We start from the raw sequence: 13,308 nt of genomic DNA, 5'->3' as shown, positions 1-13,308 counted from the left end.
TAATATATTGGTAAATATATTTTCGTTTCGTAAGGGCACTGACTAGAAAGGTGGCCATCGTCGCGTGAGTAGCCATTGAAGTAAGAAGATGTAAAGGCTATATTGCGAGACGGTTCGGTAATGTTGACGTAGCTATCACAAGAACCTGTGTGAGAACATAAGACGTCACATCACGATGGTTGCATGTCATCTTTGTGTGGAACTCAAAGTGTTGTTGGACCTACCAGGAGGAAAAACGCAATGTCCAATGAGGAAGAACGATCCTTGGAGAAAGAAAAACAGATTGTGTTAATGCATTGGTGTCCAAACTACGGCCCGGGGGCCATTTGCGGCCCACTGTCCATTTTTCAGTGGCCCGCGACGTGTTAAAAATGGCATTTGACTCAGTTCAAATAAAACAAAACAAAAATGTTTTGAAATGGTCAAAGTGAGAAGGGAGGGTATCGAAAAACAGGTGCCATGAAAGGTTATTTTAGTTAACTCAAACTAAAGAAAAAACTAAAACTAAAATTCAAAAAACAATATTGTTACTAGTGTTGCTCCGATACTGGTATTGGCAGAGGTGCCGATACTGCATTAAAACAGTGATATCGGTATCGGTAAGTACTCACCAGTAACATGCCGAGACCATTAATTCCAAATTCTGATCTAAGATATCCTATTGGCCCTTGAATGCTCTGAACCAATGGCAGGACAGCTTTTTCATGTTGAGGAAAAAAAACAACTTAAGTATTGGTATGGTATCGGCCGATACTGCAAAGCTGGCTATCGGTATTGGTATCGGGGGCCAAAAAACCGGTATCGGAACAACACTAATTGTTACCAAAATAAAATAAAAGCGAAAATGCTTTAAAAATAAATAAATAAATAATATCTACATTTTATTTTTATGAAACTAACTACAACTAACTATAATTATAGCAAACATGTCCTTTGCCCGCGACCCTTGTGAGGAATAAGCGGTCAAGAAAATGGATGGATGGACATGTCCTTTGTTTTAGTCTTTGGTAATTAATTTAATGCATGAGCCTTTGTGGATGATTTTACATGTGATTTTTAGTAGATTTATTTTGATATAAACCGGAATAATGACGTTTGAAAGTATGTCACACAAAAGTGACGTCATCTAGAAGCAGCCAATAGAAAAGCACCTTCAGATGACGTCGCGCCCATGGTGTTTTTTTAAATATTGCGCACAAGTAATACACATTTAAAAAAAATAAAATAAATAAATAATACTAATACTGAAACTAACAAACTAAACTAAAAACAGAACCACCCTGAAAACTAATAAAAACTAACTAAAATGAAAAATTCCAAAACTATAATAACCCTGCTGCCATATTACAAATAAATTGGTTTATATACTGTAGCATTTTTCTAAATATGCAAAAACACAAATAAATTATTTGTACAATTTTTAGGACTAAACACAAATTCTCTTCATAACATTATGTGGCCCTTGCGTCCTTCTGATTTTCTGTATGTGGCCCTCAAATGAAAAAGTTTGGACACCCCTGTGTTCATGGAACTGCAATTTGCTGGCGACCAGTTCAGGGTGTACCCCACCTACTGACCGAAGCCAGCTGGGATAGGATCCAGCACACCCCGCGACCCCTGTGAGGAATAAGTGGTCAAGAAAAAGGATGGATGGATGTTAGTGGAAATAATTACACAAACTCAGCTGAATGTTGATTTATATCTTATCCTGTTCAGGATTGTGAGGAGCTGGAGCCTGTCCCAGCTGGCTAGTTTGGGCAGAAGGCAGATTACACCCCACTCTAGTTGCCATAACCACAGGGAACATAGAGACAGACAACAATTCACAGAAGTGCCCTAAAATTACAACAAAACAATTTAGTGGAAAATCATACAATGAACACCGAGGAGAAGCATTATAGCGCAGCAGTTCTTGATGAAGCAAGGACACCTGTCAAGCCCTGCGATTCAAAAGTGCAAGACAGGTTTGCAAAGCAGCCAACAGCTGTGTTCTCTGTGTCTTGTCATAATGCAAAAACCAATGCAAATGTGTCTGGTTGTGATTCAAGACAGTGAATTTACAGGCAAGACTTGAGGAGCAGGATTGGGAAATATGTTTGTCACGATTGAGGGTTTTTGTGGTGATGGTAGCAAAAGGTGGAAGACCGAAATCAGGGATGCAAGGCAGCAATACAACACCTGAACAAGACACAAATAGCTGGAGGGAGAAAGTTGACACAAGAGACAAGGCTGATGATAACATCTAACATCTGAATGTGCCTATTGTGCCCTACGATTGGGCTGGCAGACCAGTCCAGATTCTACTGCTGCTCTCAACCAAAAAAAAAAAAAAAAAACACGGGGAAAAGACTTGAAAAAAAAAAAAAAACGTAGTAAATGTTTTTTTTCTTTTTTTTTCCAACTCAGAAATTCTAAGTAAATTTTATAAGTTTTGAGTACATTTTACCAGTTTATTAAAACAAAACAAAACAAAACAAAACAAAACAAAAGGCTTTGGCTAAATGAGCCAGGTTGCTCCTGTTGTGTGTTAGTATTAGTGTTGTTCCGATACCGTTTTTTGGCCCCCGATACCGATACCCAGCTTTGCACTATCGGCCGATACCGATACCATACCGATACCATACCGATACTTAAGGGTTTTTTATCCTCAACTTGAAAAAGCTGTCCTGCTATTGGTTCAGAGCATCCAAGGGCCAATGAGATATCTTAGATCGGTATGCAGTGAACATGTCACAAACCAGTGAGTGTCGTTCACCAGCAAGACACAAGATGCTGCATCCAAAATCCTATATTAGTGTTGGAATTAATGGTATCGGCATGTTACTTGTGAGTAGTCACCGATACCGATACCACTGTTTTAATGCAGTATCGGCACCTCTGCCGATACCAGTATCGGTATCGGAACAACACTAGTTAGTATATTGCTGATGTCAGGTGGAATCCTCGGGCCTAAAAGTACGTTGTTCTCATTTTGGAACTTGACCTTTTACTGTACATGAGTTTTGAATTCTCCCCACCCCATCTAACGATGAATCATTCATGCTGATGATAATGATGTAAGAGCTCTGATGTTTTACAAATAATGTGATGTCATATATTACTAATGAGAGATTACAGCACTGAGGGGATTGTGTAATTTTTAGCCTGCAGTAAGATCCCAGTCAGGTTTGTAAGACTGCTGCTTGCGTTGAGGCGAATGCGCGTGTATGGCCAATAGGCACATCAATGGCCATGATTTACAGAGATGGTCCAGAAGAACACGACTGCTGTACATGTGGAGGCATATGACAGCAAACGGATGACATTATCTAAGAGGTGATCAAATTACATCAGTTTTGTCATGCTGTTGTCATGATGAGGGCTTAAATATTTCAGGTTCACATCTGTGGTTCTATATAGAATTTTGGTATATATGACGAGAACTTAACTCTTAAATGTTCTTCCAATGTGGACCAACTTGCAGAATGAGTGAGAAAATAAAGAGAATTAACCACTATGCTTATCTTAATCAACAGAATTGTCAACAAAGTTGATCCGACTACCTCAAAGGAAGAAAGTAACACATGGTGGAAACGACTCTTGGGCTGTCAAACAGTCCAACAAAACAGAATCAAGGCCAGTTTTAATTGAGGAAAATAAAGATACTTAAACTTGTGAAATCAACAAATAAATGTATCTTAAGTCCAAAAAATGAGACTCTGAGGTAATTATAATTCTACTCCGTTTAGTATTAATTTACCAATGCATTTATAGAATTCCAAACATGCATATTGCCTTACATTGAAATAAAAACGCAACTTTTGCATTAATTGGCCTCCAGTTCCAACAACTCAGAATTAGAATGTGCTGCAAGAATACAACACACAGGTTTTGGTGGTGGCCATTTTGCACGGTAGGTTTGACAAAAAATACATAGCATTTACTCAAGGACTTTTTTTTAGTTACAGTGTAACACCTCATTTAATCTAATCATTGTTTCTTCATTCCAAAAGAGAGACAGTGTCTTTCCAGAAAAACAGAGCCCTCAACAGCAGTGCATCTCCACCTCTCACCAGGACGTGGTGGAAGTGTGTAAAAGTCTGCCAGTGAAAAAGAAAGGACTCAGGGTGTCATTTCAAGAAGACAAGCAAACCACAAATAGCACATGTCAAACAGACCTAACTGTGAAACAGACAGATTGGGGATCAAAATGGAATACAGCCATCATCCAAAACCTGTGTGGTAAAGAAAGCAGAAGTCTTAGGTAAGTCAAGCACTTTTTCATTGACTTGTGATAATACAAGTAGGAGAAAAAAGCAATAGGAACAACATTCAAAAATATTCTTCTTCGGCAATAGGAATATCATCCAAGATGCCATCGTTCCCATTAATAACAAGTTAAAGTGGTGGCGTAGGGTAAGTCTGAATACATTTGTAAGCAGTCAACCTGACTAACCATCAGGCTAAATTCTGAGAAATTGACATTCTCCTAAATGTCTTTTCTTGATATCATACGAGAGTGACTCCAACTACTTGTAATTAATTGCTTGTGTGCTTGTGTAACATATTTGTCACGTAAAGATGACTCTGATTCTGACTGAATACCAAACTACAGCCTCACATTATCATCTGCTGTATCTCGAGGTAGCCTAGATCCAGCAGATGATGTGAGCCTGTCCTCGTGCAGACTTGCCACTGGGTGTGAGTGTAACCTTGCAGGAACTAATCAAGGCTGTATTTTTTGTGACAGAGTTGTCAAGTGGCGCCAATTCCTAACTCTTCTCACCTGGACAAGCCAGTGGTATTGGGAGGCCTCGAAGAGAGGAAGCCAAGTTCCAATAAAAAATACAATGAAACCAAAGAGAAGCCAACATTCAGGCTTCAGCAGTTCAAATCACTTGGGTGAGTCTGTCTCTATGTCTATACCAGGGTCATTTATCCAAAACTTCTTCACCCCTAGACCAGGGTTGTGGAACACTTACCCCGGGTTTTCACCGGATGCGGTTGCGGTGCGGTGCGTCTTGACTGCGTGCTCCGGACGGGTAAATTTTTTTGTCAATCCACACCGGCTCCGCACAGCTGCGGTCCGGCAGCTCCGTCGCCGCCCACTTCCCAACGTGTCTCGCGGGACCGCGCGCGCGCGATCATGTGGCATTTCACAACGACAAACATACAGAAAGTCTGTGCTCAACAGAGAAGCAGAAAGAGAGGTGGACTTCTTTTGATTTAACCTTTTCTTCTTCTTCTGCTATTAGATTCCATGCAGCATCCTTTTTTTTGGTTGTCCTTGTAAAGTATATTAATAACGAGAGTCGGGTCAGTGCGGGTCCACTCTTTATTTCTGTCTTCCGCGTCCGGCTGCCGCTCAGTACGGCAAGCGAGACGGGCACAACAAGCAATCGCGAACATCAAACTCACAATACATTACAGTCCTTATAAAAAGGATGTGCCGTGTCATATATTATTTTGTGGTTTTCCACCTCCAATATAAACCTCTCCTCGTCCATGTTCGCTGGTGTCTAAACCGTGAATGAGCACATGGCCCGGCGACGCCCACGTCACGTTTTGCTGAAAAACTTGCGAAATAGGAGCTGGCGAGTGTTTTATTCTGAAAGGTAACCGGAAATTTATTTTGAAACTGCCTCGGTCTTCCTGTCCCGCTCGATGTGTTTTGTGCTAGCTTGCCATTTGCCGGAGGCCTACCGCTGCGGCGTCCGGCAAAAATAGAAAATAGGTCTATCCTTGCGGAAGGCTTGCGGCACGCCGCAGGCCTTCCGCAGTCGACACGCAACGCACCCGCAAGCGGTGTAAACTGCACCATTCGAATGAATGGAATCTAATTGCTTGCGTCGCCGGACCGCACCGCAACCGCACCGCAACCGCATCCGGTGAAAACCCGGGGTTAGGGCTCAAGCGAACTGCAATATGAAAGCATAGGACAATGGTGTCAATGGTGTAGATGCATGTACGCATACGCATCTCATTCCAAGAAATTAATTGTGGAAAAAAGGTTTGGTTTTTAGTTTTGCCATTCTTGTGCATCAGGCTACCTAACCCAGCACAGATCTGCTACATGAATGCCAGCCTGCAGAGCCTTCTGACTCTGGAGGATTTTGTTGAAGCCATCAAATGTCAGAAGCAAATCTGGAGTTTAAGTCCTGAAGCTGCAATTTTAAGGTAAAGGTATAGAAACACATACTGTAGATCTGATTGCTGATGGCACATTCTCAACTCACATAATTTTGTTTTACCCTCACCAGGTCATTCATGATTATCAGCGCATGTCACACCTCCAGTGATATCGATTATAAAATCCACTGCCTTTATTCATTCAAGAACACTGTCTCCCTCTTGGCGCCAGAGTTTCAGGATCTCCGCCAGAAAGTAAAAACATTTTAGGTTTGATATGTATTTTTTTTTGTATTACGTACTTTTTTTGCTTTTGGAAATATATCTGTGCATACATTTACAGGATGCGCATGAATTCCTGACTTCTGTACTTGATCAAATAAGAAATCTTAAGCCAATACAGCAGAAGCTGGCCAGCAAGATAGGAAAAGCCTACAACTGTCCTGTGGAAGAGCACTTTGTGTTCAAGATGCAGAACATCAGGATGTGTTTGAGGTACAACTACAAACATAATTATAACACCCACATCCAATCAACCAACCCAGGGTTGGCCTCCACTCACTGAATTTTAATCATCAAGACATTTTGGACAATTATGTTCAACCTTACCAGGGTCGAAAGCAAAGCCCGTAAAGGCGTCCTTGGATGAAGTAACTTGACTGTCCTACAACCATGTCAAACACATTTGGGGTGAACTAGAACTGAGATTTAATTCAGTAACTGCTGCTGCTATAATGTTCTGTACCTCCTAATCCTTAGGTGTAATATGCAATTCACTACAGAGGAGGAATTTACAAACCTGTCCCTGGACCTGCTACCTGGTTGTGGAACAGTTGAGGAAATGCTTCAAAATTATCTGAAGGTAACCGAAGACAAGACATAATGACTTGTTTGTGGTCATCCAACTCCAATAAGGGAGTATAAGAAGGCTATTCTCCGGCTTTTGTGCAGAAGACACAGGTGCAGTTTCAATGTCAGTGTGGTTCCAACATATCATGGCAGACCTCTTCCTTTATTAGCCTGCCAAGGTAAATCATAATGTATCCACTTCTTAAAAACTATACCCTCCCCTTAATTTAATAAATCCTGTCTTTGTCCCCTATCTACAGAGTGCTGGTGTTGCACCTGAAGCGCTTTGTATTTTTCTCAGTGTTTGGGTCAATAAAGGTCCATCGGCCTGTTTCTCTTTGCAAAGACCTGGTGCTCCCATTGAGCCAGGTAATGTGAGAGAACAACAACAACCTCAAACAGCAAGTTATAGGTGTGAAACTACATAGTCAGACTGTTGTTTTGTTACAGGGTGGGGCCTGTTACAGTATAGTGAGCGTCATTAATCATAATGGCTTTACAACAAGCAGTGGTAAGTGCTAAGTGCTTTTTAAGTGGTAAGTGCTTTTTTTTAAATGCGAGAAATATTATCTGGTTATACATAAATTAATTAATTAATTGGTGTCAAATTTAATATGTTAATTCAGGTAAAAGTAAATCAATTAGTTTGGTTCGGTAACTAAAATGTAAAGAAAATAATTTGGATCACGGCAAAAAATTAAGGTTGGTTCAAGTGAAGAATTATTGTTTACATCAACATGAAATGATCAGTCACTCAATTTAGTTGTTAATTTATGAACTCAAATACTTTAGATGTGATAGCTGGACATCACATTTTTTTTTTTAGTTTAAGCGGGGTTCTAATTTTGACAGTGCAGTAGACACCACCTTCCTGTTGCTGACACACGTAGGGTCGCCATCTTACGTGTGTTTGTCTCCAATAAATTCATTAGAACTCTTTTATTTAGCGATTTTGACGCAGATTGTCTTGTTACAAACATAAGACAATGCAAAGCAATGCTTATTTTCTCCCTATTCAGAGACCACAAACAAAACCTAAGAAGCATCTTAGTTAGTAATGGTGAATGCTGGACTGAGTCCATCAGCAATAAGTATCCGTGCCAAAACAAGAAATATTGGTTCCGGTAACTTCCAGGTCCCGCAAATATGTTTTTAAAAATTATTAAAATAGCTTTGACGCATGCATTTTTGTGTCAACCAATTTTTGTGGTCGACCCAACTGACGAGACATAATCAGACTCACCTACACATACAGCTTGGGCTCTGGTAGCAGTCTTCTCAAGAGGGGTTGGGCTCTCTTCCACTCTGGAGTTGCCCACGGTGAGAGGCGCAAAACAGGTGTGGGCATACTTATTGATACATATTGTCCCCCAGCTTGGCAGCTGTACGTTGGGGTTAAACCTAGTCGACGAAAGGGTAGCCTCCCTACGCCTTCAGGTGGAACGTGTTCCCCCTGGGGACTCCCTCGTTTTGCTGGGGGACTTCAACGCTCACGTGGGCAATGACAGTGAGACCTGGAGGCGCGTGATTGGGAGGAATCCCCCGTCCCCTGCCCCCCGATCAGAACCAATAACTTCTGTCCTCATCACAGATTGTCCATAATGAACACCATGTTCAAACATAAGGGTGTCCATACAATATGTGCACTTGGCACCATGATTTTGTAGTTATGTCATCGGATTTGCGGCCGCATTTTTGAACACTCAGATGCAGAGCGGGGCAGAACTGTCAATTAATCATGGTTTGTTGCTTACGATGATGGGGGAAGATGCCGGTCCGACCTGGCAGACCCAAACGTATTTATTGTGAGGATTTGCTGGGAACAACTGGCAGAATCCCTGTCAGAAAGAGTTTCAACACCCACCTTTGGTAGAGCTTCACCATTGTCCCGGGGGAGGTGGGGGACATTGAGTCAGAGGGGATCATGTTCCGCACCTCCATTGTTGATGCGGCAGATCGGAACTGTGGCCGTAAAGTGGTCGGTGCCTGGCATGGAGGCAGTCTTCGTACCCGCTGGTGAATACCAGCGATAAGAGATGCTGTCAAGCTGAAGGAGTCCTATCGGGCCTTTTTGGCCTGTGGGACTCCGGTGGCAGCTGGCTTGTAACAGTTGGCCATGCGGAACACGGCTTTGGCGGTCACTGAGGCAAAAACTCGGGCATGGGAAGAGTTTGGCTCGGCCATAAAACGACTTCCGGACAGCTTCAAGGAATTTTTGGTCCACCATCCGGTGTCTCAGGAGGGGGAAGCAGAGCATCATTAACATGTGTATAGTGGCGATGGGGTGCTGCTGACCTCGACTCAGACATTATGAATCATGGGCAGAATACTTCGAAGACCTCCTCAATTCCACCGACATGCCTTCCTTTGAGGAAGCAGAGTCTGGGGACTCTGAGGTCGGTTCTCCTATCTCTGGGGTCGAAGTCACTGGGGTGGCAAGGCCCCGGGAGTGGATGAGATCCGACTGGAGTTCCTAAAGGCTCTGGATGTTGTGGGGCTGTTGTGGTTGACACACCTCTACAACATTGCGTGGACATCGGAGACAGTGCCTCTGGATTTGGTGGAGGGGGTGTTCCAACTTCAGAGGGCTCACACTCCTCAGCCTCCCTGGTAAGGTCTATTCAGGGATGTTGGAGAGGAAGGTCCATCGGGAATCTCGGATTCCATGTAGTTTTCGTCCTGGCCATGCAACAGTGGACCAACTCTACACCCTTGGCAGGGTCCTCGAGGGTGCATGAGAGTTCTCCAAACCACACTAAATGTGTTTTGTGGACTTGGAGAAGGCCTTTGACCCTGTCCCTGATACGCGCTGTTCAGTCCCTTTATGACCGTTGTCAGAGTTTGGTCTGGTGATTCGTTTCTAGTGAGGGTTGGACTCCACCAAGGCTGCCCTTTGTCACAGATTCTGTTCATAACTTTTATGGACAGAATTTCTAGGCGCAGCCGAGGTGTCAAGGGAGTCAAGTTTGGTGGCCTTAGCATTGTATCTGTTTTTAGCAGATGATGTGTTGCTGTTGACTTCTTCAAGTGTGATCTCCAACTCTCAATGGAGCGGTTCGCAGCCAAGTGTAGGGACAGTTGGAATCTCTTGGTTTTCATCTTGGTTGGATGAAAATCAGCAGCTCCAAATCAGAGACCATGGAAAAGGCAGTGCAGTGCTCTCTTTGGGTAGGGGATAAGATTCTGCCCCACGTGGAGGAGTTCAAGTATCCTGGGGTCTTGTTCACGAATTAGGGCAGGATGGAGCGAGATTTTGAGAGTTGGATCGGTGTAGCATCTGCTTGTGTCCGTGTGGTGAAGAAACTCTCGTTTTAATGGTCGATCTACGTTCCTACCCTCACCTATAGTCACAAGCTGTAGTTCGTGACCATAGGCTTCTTAAAATATCCTGATATGGACCCTTAAAACCACAACGATGATGTTTCAATCATAGAAATCATCAATTCTAAAGTTTACAAACATACAGTAATAAGTTTGCATAGCACACAATTGTACTGCATACATTATCTGCAGTAGTTTAGAGTCAATCTTTATCTGGTATCACAAAAGCACAAAAACATACAACACTTCAAGAAATGCATTGTGTGGTCTGTGTATATCATTACAGATGTATTTTGCTAGTCAAAGCTGGGTGTAATGACTCGAGTTTTGCTTTTACCAACCAATCCTCAAGCACGTCCTCATGATGTGCTCAAGTCCCAGCACTCTGACGCTGTGGGGACATATTTGATCTACGATTGATGAAAGAAACATTCCCATTGCTAATATAGCTTAACTTACATCAGCCAGCACTACTGATTCCGAAGGCCCAGAGCAGCATGGTATATACAGGCTGAGGCTCATCCACATAGACTAACGGAAGCAGCATGACAACAAAAACACAACAAAATAAAGAAAATGAGTTGTTGGGAAAAAATCATGAAATTTCATGGATAAATATTCAAACTTAGATTCTAAATGGAGGTCAGTGCTTCTGGTAGTGTTTAGGAGGCCTTGTTGATTAGGGGTGTGCTCAAAAAATCGATACGGCAATATATCATTGCGGGCCTCATCACAATACACGTATCGATACGCAGGCGTCAGAATCGATATTGCTCGTTAACTTTAAAACGGCAGTTCACGTTTGCCTTTGCAGCTTCCATTGTACCTAAAAAATAAAAACCAGCAGCGTCTTTGAAGTTAATTGCCTTCAATTAATGCAAAAATAGCTCAACAGTGATTGGACACTGTGTCTTGCTAAGAAAAATGAAAGCAGAGGAAGAATGTCAACATTTATTTATTTATAAACTTAACATGGCACGTGTCTCAGTGTACCAATTTTCCTATATCCATCCATCCATTTTCTTGACCGCTTATTCCTCACAAGGGTCGCGGGGGGTGCCGGCGCCTATCTCAGCTGGCTCTGGGCAGTAGGCGGGGGACACCCTGGACTGGTTGCCAGCCAATCACAGGGCACACAGAGACGAACAACCATCCACACTCACAAGCACACCTAGGGAGCGCCCAATTAACCTGCCATGCATGTCTTTGGAATGTGGGAGGAGACCGGAGTACCCGGAGAAGACCCACGCGGGCACGGGGAGAACATGCAAACTCCACCCAGGAAGGCCGGAGCCTGGACTCGAACCGTAGTCCTCAGAACTGGGAGGCGGACGTGCTAACCACTCGGCCACCATGCCGCCCTCAATTTTCCTATATTTTGTTTAAAAAAAATAAAAAATAAAATGTGTCTTATGTGGGATATATATGTATCGCGATACGTATCGTATCGTGGCCCTGTGTCGTGATACGTATCGTATCGTGAGGTTGGCGGCAATACCCAGCCCTATTGTTGATCCTGACCTTAAACCTCTCTATTCCGTGTCTGTACATTTCATACAGTGACACTAAAAAAAAAAAGTCAGCTTTTATGGACACTGTGAAAGGGGCTAATGTTCCATTCTTGTTTAGGGCACTATGTCAGTGATGGAGTGGATCCAGCTGTGGAGGAGGAAGACCTGACTGATCGCTGGTTTACCTATAATGACCTACATGTCCAAGAAACAAGTTGTGCCTCTGTATGCGACAAGCGGCAAACTACTGCCTATGTCCTGTTTTACAAAAGGCATGAGTAGAAGGACCTTCAACTCAACACTCAACTCTGAGGGTCAGAGACAAGAACCCAAAGATCAGATGTGGTGGCTCATACAATGTCAATATCTATTGCTTGTAAGTGAGCACAGCACCGAGAGATACAACACCCAGAGTGTCCACGTAGCTCTCCAGGAGCTTGCCTCCAGAGCTTTTGCAATTTGTGGAGGTGAGTCAAACCCTGTCCTTGCAGGTAGCTGAATACATCATCTAAATAGATAAAGGAAGTGGGAACAGCACCAATTAAATATGGATACAGAAATTTGCAATTGAAGTTGCATGGCAACTGCACCTGGTTAACTTTGGCAACAAAGGCACACATTTAGATGACACAAAATGCATTCCAGAGAATACTTTTCAAATGAAAACCTACTTCACTTTAATATTCATTTGGAGGAATACACACCCTTGCTGGCCCTGACTGCAGTGCTTAACACTGATTGGCACACATTATGTAAACATGTATGTGGCATGTTTACTAATGATTCTCTGTTAGTCACGCAATCTCAATTTCTTTTGCACATGCGTCACTTTATTTATTTATTTATTTACCATTCTCTACTAATAAATAGTGTTTAAAAGAGTGCTGTCAAAGTTAAAGTGATAACTCATTAATTAATCACAAAAAAATATATATTGCATTAATCATGTATTAACGCAGATTAATTGCACTATTAATTTTGACCGCAGATTATCCTTTAGCTTGACAGCAGATGTTACGTTAAAGGTAGCAGGTTGTGTTTGAGCAATAACCATAACTACATGCATTAAAGTAAAGCGTTAAATAACTGTTTGTGTATGACAATCAGCATATTTGTTCATGTCAAAGTACAGGGGTCATTTTTTTCATTTTAAATTATGAAAGTAATTAACTGATTAGAAAACGAGGAGGATACAGTGGATACAAAAAAAAAGTAGTTTAAATAGAAATAAATGTGTCGAAACAATTAGAAAAGTAAGGGCAACTAATTGGTTACTAATTTATGGCAACGTATTAACATTTTGTCTTAGTCACCCTTGTGGCGAAGAAAAGAAACGTACAGAAGATGCATAGTTAAACATTTATACACAAAAGGTCTGTATTACCTGCATAAATGCCCAAGATAACAGCCGGTGTGCACATGTGCAGTGCAAGTAGTTGGCAGCTCCAAGTGCATCTCTGTTTGTTCTGAACAAGTTAAAGTCAGCTTTAATGTTAATATTTTAAACGTGTATAAACGA

At 42.2% G+C, this 13,308-nt stretch overlaps 1 long non-coding RNA gene across 1 annotated transcript; it reads right to left on the bottom strand.

Annotated features, from left to right (window-relative positions):
* Nucleotides 1-123: 123 nt before the first annotated feature.
* On the bottom strand, nucleotides 124-13,307 carry LOC144033156 (uncharacterized). The gene is made up of 3 exons (XR_013287895.1): nucleotides 13,174-13,307; nucleotides 1,884-1,940; nucleotides 124-263 (listed from the first exon to the last, which is right to left on the bottom strand). It is a non-coding gene; the product is annotated as an uncharacterized LOC144033156 (long non-coding RNA).
* Between the last annotated feature and the right edge of the window lies 1 nt (nucleotide 13,308).

The sequence above is a fragment of the Festucalex cinctus genome, chromosome 1 (assembly GCF_051991245.1).
Source record: "Festucalex cinctus isolate MCC-2025b chromosome 1, RoL_Fcin_1.0, whole genome shotgun sequence".
Lineage (NCBI taxonomy): Eukaryota > Metazoa > Chordata > Actinopteri > Syngnathiformes > Syngnathidae > Festucalex > Festucalex cinctus.
The sequence above is the reverse complement of the archived record's forward strand: the minus strand, read 5'-3'. Positions and strand labels throughout refer to the sequence as shown.